Below are 8139 nucleotides of genomic sequence, written 5' to 3' on the forward strand. Positions count from 1 at the left end.
GAAAACATGCGCTGCCCTATTTCAAGGACGCGTGAACAGTTATGAGCAAACACCACCTTAAGCATTATATTACTTACGTAAGTCGTGGCGAAAAACACGTGCAATACCTCCGCCTACGAGTGCCGTCAAGTAAAGGTGCATGTGCGATGTGGTGACGCTGCCGAAAAAGGGCGAACAAGACGAAGCTGCTGCACAGCGCCGGTTCGCAAATTGCATTGCCGAGGCGCTACGCCACTTGAATATTTCAATCGTCAGCACTGAATTCTTCAGAAATACGGATCTCACACCACTAGAGTTCACCGAGACTTGAATCCGACATGCGACACCACGACTACTGCACGACTTTTGGCCAACAAATACTGAACCCACTGCGGAGACACACGACCAGCGGTAGGCGTGGGCCGGAGATTCAACGCACGCCACGGCATCGCGGTTTGCAGAACTTCGCTGCCGAGGCGCTAGGCCACTTCGACATTTCAATTGTCAAGGAAGCACGGGTCACACAACGCAGATTCTGTACTGCCAGAGCTCACCGAGGCGAAATCACAGATGGCGAAAGCTGCACTGTCGCATCACCACTACTCGCGGCTTTCACGCCAAGTACCTACAACCAACACACAAGCAACGCAAGCCCAATCACATAAGCAACGTTGAACAACGCGCGGTCCACGCGAGCCGGTGCACGATCACGCCGAGAACGAACACGCCACGGCGTCGCTCGGCGCCACCATCATGCCTTCTCAAAAGTCCCTAAACGATCCTGTCCCTAGGCACCTAGGATCAGGTCACGTGAGGGATTTTTGTACGACAATTAGACGCACGCCACCGCAATCTGTTGCCGAGGACGAGCCCCGCACGGTGCGAAAACGCGCTCGAAGCGAAAGCGAAACATTGTGCGAGGACATGCATGCAGACGCGAAGTCGGTCACCGCGAACCCGTGCGATCGCTGCATTGAAGCTTCATTCTGTTATGCTACATTTGCTTACACAGACAGCCAGCCCACTATAAGAACATATTTCACATAGTTTTCTCTGGGAGATTGCCTACGTTTCACGCAAACCGGTTCGGGGGAATCGATCGCGGCGACCGCGCACAGTGTCCCAGCTTACCGTACGCAGTAGGTAAAGAGATAGCATCTGTAAACCATTGTGTGCTTTCTGTTTGTCCAGCATTATTATTATTATTATTATTATTATTATTATTATTATTATTATTATTATTGCCACGTAAAACCCCATAATTATTTTAACATTATTATTTTAAAGCTAAAGTACTTCTGTCATTTCGAGAGTACTTGCAAAAATGACCAGGAGGGCTGCCGCGTAGTATCTTTATTTAGCGCCGATAGCCAAACCTATGCGGAGCGCGCCGAGTTATCCCTCAGACTACGCGTACGCATGTAAGGCGCTTCCGACAGAGGGCGACTCGGTAAGTCCTCGCCCCCGATACCGACATCGTATATAGTGACGGCCCCGTCGCTTCAGTGTTATTGTTAAAGTGACGGGCCCCGTCACTGTAGTGCAGATGTTAAAGTACCGGGCCCCGTCACTGTAGTCATTGCCTAAAGTTATATGCACTGACGAGGCTGCACTTCTTTGCAAAAGCAAAAAAAAAACATGGAACGGAACACAGAAAGAGAAAAGCAGAAGCTCCTGAAAATGAGGCGGTGCCAGTAGAACGCTTTTGTACATACCTACCTTCGTTGTGCAATAAAAAAAAAAGAACTTGCAACATAGGTTTTGAAAGCGCCCCCATACAGCGTTTTTGCAGACCATAGTGTGCAATTTTGTAAAGCTGCAATAAATTATATGCACGACACAAACAGAATGCATTCAATTTCCTCTCCACATTTGTGAGCTGACTGGTGTCGCATCTCCCGTAGAAAAAAAAATACCAACCCCATTTTATTACGGCTGCTTGCGTAACTTCCGTCACTCTGGTTAAAATGGCAGCACAACAGAGACGAAGACAAGACACATAACGACAAGCGCACCGTCTCGTTTCTGTGTCTCTTCATCTCAGTTACGCTGCCGTCATAACCAGCTATGGGCGAACTAGCTCAAAACAGAGTTTTATTTCACCGCTCGTCGCAATAAGCGTGCTCAGTAAGTTTGACTGGCCCTCATAGATTATTGCATGCATGTTTTCTGAACTTGCAAATCGGCGGAAAGCACCGGTCACTTGCGAGCGCCCGCTGAAAAGCACGCCGGAGCCCGCAAAAGCAACCTGGTGGATAGAGGGATGGAAGGTAGGAGCGTCGCCTTTTAAACGGAGTGATGGCAGTTGCCACCATGCTCAGCTTTTTCTTTCGCCTTTTATTTTTGTTTACCTGTGCTGTGTGTTATTAAATTCGCGATTTTCTTTAAATACGTTTTCCTACCCATCTACCTTAAGTCATTTTTCTGCTTTTGAGCCACCAATCCTCCAATCGCCTTTTACTAATTTCCACCGCATATTTATTTACATGACTATTGTTATCTCTAAACCATAGGGCCTCAGGAAGCGTGACTGTGGCCGCGTCGACATCGGGATTGATACCATCACATTTTCGTATGAGGTGTTCCATTGTTTCTACCTATTTACCGCACACAGTACATGGGTCTTCTTCTTCGTTAAATTTCTTTTTAAAGCTCCGCGTTCTAAGTCATCCTGACCTAGCTTCAAAGAGAAGGGCACTGCCTCTTGAGTTATCATAAAACGCTTCCTTCCTGATCTGCTGTTACCAGTATCGATATAGTTCCACACTATGCTTCTTTTCCATTGAATTTATCCAATTTTTACCTTCCACGTTTTTAACCTGCCGTTTAATGCTCTGCCTTTTTTCGTCCTCGTGTCTAGCATACTTACTGGTTAGCTTCCTAGTTCTTTGCCGCCATTGTGAGTCAGCGCTCTTTCTGTATAGGTATTTAAACACCTTAGCTGCCCACCTGTTATCGTCCAATTTCCTCAGGCGTTTTTCGTATAGGATTTTACTCTGAGCTTCCCGTGCTTCGAACGATGCCCAGCCCATATCTCCCTGTACTGCTTCGTTTGTGGTTTTCCCGTGGGCACCTAGTGCTAATCTTCCCACAGCTCTCTGGTTTACTTCTAGTCTCGACTGAACCTCTGCCCTTAAACACAGGACAGCATTCCCGAAAGTAAGCCCCGGCACCATTACTCCCTTCCAAATGCCTCTCAGTACCTCATACCTGTTGTACCCCCACAATGCCCTATGCTTCATTATCCCGGCATCTCTTCTGCCTTTTGCTATGAGAGACTGCTTGTGCTTTTCCGTGTACATCTGCCCTTTGTTTATCCATACCCCGAGATATTTGTTTTAGGCCACTCGTGGTATTTCATGGCCTTGTTTTGTAAGCTCCTGATCAGTTGTATCGTTGAAAAACATCCCACCGGACTTAGGTACACTAATACTGAAACCTAAACTGTCTCCTTCGTCTCCACAGTAATTAACCAGAGTTTGCAAACCTTCCTGGCTATCTGCTGACAGTACAATATCGTCCGCATACGTTAAACCCGGTAGTCGTTTCTCAACAACCATTCCTCCTAATCTGCACGACAGACTATACCCTAGATTGCTGCGTTGTAACCTTCTTTCCATACTTGTCATATAAAGCATGAATAGCAGCGGTGATAGAGGACAACCTTGCCTTAATCCTTTGTGTACCTCGACAGTTGTCGTACTCCTTTTTCCTTCCCATGTTATTTCAACATTATTTTCTCGATATATTTCCTGTAGAAAATAATTTAGCTCATGACTGATACCTTCATCTTTTAATATGTTCCACAGGAGTTCCCTGTTCACGTTGTCGTATGCACCGCTTATGTCCAGGAAGGCTAAATACAGATGTCTATTTTCCGCCTTCGCTATTTCTATGCAATGGGCAAGCACGAACAGGCTATCATCTAAGCGCCTACCACTTCTGAACCCGTTATGAAGTTCTCCGAGTATTCTATTACTTTCTACCCATGACTGCATTTTTAATTTCACCGCCTGCATATCCAGCCTATATATAACTGATGTTATCGTAATTGGTCGGAAAAGATTTGATGTTCTTCTAATCACCTTTCCCTTTATAAATTAAATTCATTTTACTCTGTTTCCAGCTGTGCGGAATTTGCTTATTTGTTATGACTACCTCCAATGCTTTTATCAGCGTTTCCTTGCTTCTTGGGCCAAGTTCATTATTAACTTGATTGGAATTTCGTCTATTCCCGCGGACGTGCATTTTGGAACATTTCCTTCCGCCTTTTTCCAGTTGAGATTGGTCAGTTCTAAGCTGTTTTCTATTATGCTATCCTGTGTTGCTCCCTCATTTGGAGCGATTACCCTATCGTCTTTCCTAAATGACGCTGCTATAACTGAACAGGTGTAGTTCACAGCATCATCTACCTCTAAACAATTTCCTTCGTCATCGTGAATCTGTTCCTGCTTTCTGTAATTTGCTTCACTCAGCCAGCTTATATGACTCCAGAATTTTCTTGACCCCCCTTTATTAGTTGCATCGCGAACTTCAGCCAGCCAGCGATCAGAGGACTGCTTTATTTTAGCCTGGACGAGCACCTGCACTTGTAGTTTCTTTTGTTGATAAGATTCCCATTTTTGGCCTACTTCCTCTTCAGATAACTGCGCCCTCTGCTTCTCTGTGTTCCCGAGATGCCAACCGTCGTTGTTCGATGACCTCCCTAATTTCCTTATTCCACCAACTTCGTGGCTTCCTCTCCAGCGGTTTACTCCTTTCACTTCTTTTATTTTTGAACTAATGAGTAGTTCTAACTGATTATTATCCCACCTTTCCATGGGATATTTTTCTATTGCTTCCTCTATGCCGGCCGCTATTTGGGCTATTTGTTCGTTATTTAATTTTGCGTACTCTTTTTCCCTGCATTTCTCTTTTGAGCAGGGCTCCCAACTGTAGACTAATACGCTTATGATCACTTCCGAGGCTGTACTTCCCCTGTTCGTCTATTTCCATTATTGCGAGCTTGCTATACAACCCATGCGACATTAAGCAGTAGTCAATAAGCACGCAGCCGAAATGAGCGCCTCGCCAGCCTCGCGTCGGCTGCATCTCTACCACCGAAGGGTAAGTGAGCCCGTTTAGGGTATCGCGCGCTTTCTGCGAGCGTCAAAGAATTAATCTTTATCATGACAACAATGTTATGTCAGCCCACATCGTTACACCCGCGAAATTTTACGGGCCCAGTTCGCACTGGATCGAGATTCAAACGCGTTTCGTCTGTGCGCATTGCGTGAGCTGGCTTTGGGTGTTAGGGGCTAGTGGGAGCTTCGAAATAATTTAGACCACTTCGGGTTCTTTAACGCGCACTGACATCATACGGGCCACGGCGGCCGCATTTCGATGGGGGCGAAATGCGAAAACACCCGTGTACTTAGATTTAGGTGCACGTTAAAGAACCCCAGGTGGTCCAAATTTCCGGAGCCCCCACTACGGCGTGCCTCATAATCAGAAAGTGGTTTTGGCACGTAAAACCCTATAACTTTTTTTTGACATCATACGGCGCACAGGCGCCTAGCTTATCGCCTCCCTGAAAATGCGACCGTCGTCCTCGAGATTAGCAGTCAATCACCCTATGCGTGCCGTAAGACCTGTAAACTGCAGACATTACCTGATAACGTCTGGACGTGTTTACAAACCACTTTTTGTCTGCGCTTGCAGACCTGTAGCATGTCATTTTGACGCTCATATAAGCAATTTACTATGATTGCAGTCGGTGAAGCAACAGATCTGGTCATGAAATCGTTTATTTACAAGTGAGGAAAAAAATTTACAACACACAAGGTTTCAGTGTTTTCCGTTTCTTCTCAGTGCTCTGCTGATTGACACCTTTAAGCAAAAAGTGAATCTCTGTGAGGCAATAAAAACGTATAACTGAGGCTGTCAGGGTAGCAGAATGGTCTAGGCAACCAATCTTTGATGTTTAACCAATTGACTGCAAAATCTCGGCCACAGCTTTGGCATGCCAGCGTGTTACACTGAATTAAAAATTATGGGGTTCTACGTGCCAAAACCATTTTCTGATTATGAGGCACGCCGTAGTGGAGGGCTCCGGAAATTTTGACCACCTGGAATTCTTAACGTGCACCTAGATCTAAGGACACGGGTGTTTTCGCATTTCGCCCCCATCAAAATGCGGCCGCCGTGGCCGGGATGCGATCCCACGACCTCGTGCTCAGCAGCCCAACACCATATAGCCGCTGAGCAACCACGGCTGGTGTTATACTGAATAAACGAGTGAGTTTGTTTTCAAGGGCATTGTCCAGCTTATAGAACGATTCTGAGGGATATAAAAGGCCCTCAAGGTGCCACTCTTTGGATGCCTCTGATGGAAGTTCTCTGGGGATATTGCCTTTATCACTAAGACATGCTGCTTTGCAGTCTTCACAATGTGTGGGCAAAACACGCCTTCTCGCCCCATAACCTGCAATGTAATAAACTTTAAGCCGTGCGTCGCTGTGGTGCTCTACATAACCTTGTTGGTCCACAGCCACTTGCACGGCATCTGTTGGCACAGCCTTCACGCTGTCTTCACTGTGGCTTTCTTGTTCAGCCAGCACCTCTCCAACAGATAACAACTCCAGGACATCCGACGACACATTGCCGTCCTTGGGGCTCCTTGTGAGGTTCTAGAAACTAAGACACCTGGATGCGCGCAAGCAACATTTGTATGCCGAACTTCTGTAAAACATTGGTACTATTTACCAAGCTTGCACGTATACACACCTTATGACTAGAATGAATTGAGGTGGGGTAGGATGATTGTTTGCCCCACTCGCTTGTCTCACAACGCCGAAACATTGCTCTAGGCGGTCTTGGCTCAGTTTCGAAGTCATCATGTACATGATGTCAGCATTGTCGGTAAGGTACTTTAGAAGGTGTTTTGTTGAATGGATGGTCATCGTCAGCCCCTCAGAAGTACTGTTACTAAGAAAGCCGAGCCCATTGGAGTGAGCCTCCCATTCATCAAGAAACGGAAGAGTTTCATCAAGGGTGGCCTCTTTCTTGCTGCCCCATCTGAAATACCAAATAGAACAATCATGCACCATTTTGAGAGAAAAACTATGTTAATATAACCTCATGACTTCCGCAGGGAACCTCGACGTCATAGTTTCAATGAGCCTGGCCTGACCATTGGGACCACTCGATCCCGTTTGGCAAATGCTTGTTTGCAGGCAGGGGCACGGAAGAGATACCTTTTGTGAGGTTTTCTTGCACCCAGTATCACATCCGGGCACAAAGCTCCGTCTTCTTTTTCGCTGCCGACTGCATCTAGCCCTCGAATTACGGATTGTCGTGAGGAACACTCCAAAAGGGGCGCCGAGACCAACTGACAGCGGAGGCGCAGGCCAGCACGGCTACGAGTCCCCCGCCGCGAGCGGCAGCGCCACATTCCCCCTGGTGGCATCGGTGCGCAAGGGGGTCACGCGCGCCCGAAGGAAAGCGCCACCGGTATTCACACCTCCCCTTCTAGCCACCCTACCCCTACCCATATGACGGAAATCACCCATATGACGTGAGTGGGGCGAGCGATCCGATTGGCTGACCAGGGCGCGTGATCGATAATTTTTCCAACTTTATGGTAAACAAATGATGTTTGTAATAGTTGGAATGTTAGTTAATTTGTTTTTATAAAAAAGAAAGTAACATAAAGAGAATGCACAAGAACAATTTTTCAGTACACTTAAGCATTTCCGGTACACAGCAAGTGTCGTCTACTTGTGTTGCAACGTGCTCCGTCTTTGACGAGAACTCCGCCGTCAGTGCACGCGTCGATCTGTCTTTTCGCGAGCGCTATGATTCGACTTTGTTGCGTTGTAGACTGCAAAAGTAGCGACTGGTAATATGTCAAGCTGTGACATCGTGTCCCTCTGCATGCCAGTAGACAAGCGGACTGGCTGCAGTGCATTGGACTGCCGCTATCCGATGGGCGCCAGGATTTGCGCGATTGCGGCCGTCACTTTACACCGGAAGATTACTAACGCAATAGCGTTTCGCGAGTCCGGTATTACGGTAACCGCAAGCGCAAGGGGACAGGGCCTGGCCATGTCCCCTTGCGTGTCATTTCAGGGGATGAACAGAAGCCCAAATGTGAATGGTCTGCCCGGTGCAGCCACCTGG

The sequence above is a fragment of the Dermacentor variabilis genome, chromosome 2, assembly GCF_050947875.1.
Source record: "Dermacentor variabilis isolate Ectoservices chromosome 2, ASM5094787v1, whole genome shotgun sequence".
NCBI lineage: Eukaryota > Metazoa > Arthropoda > Arachnida > Ixodida > Ixodidae > Dermacentor > Dermacentor variabilis.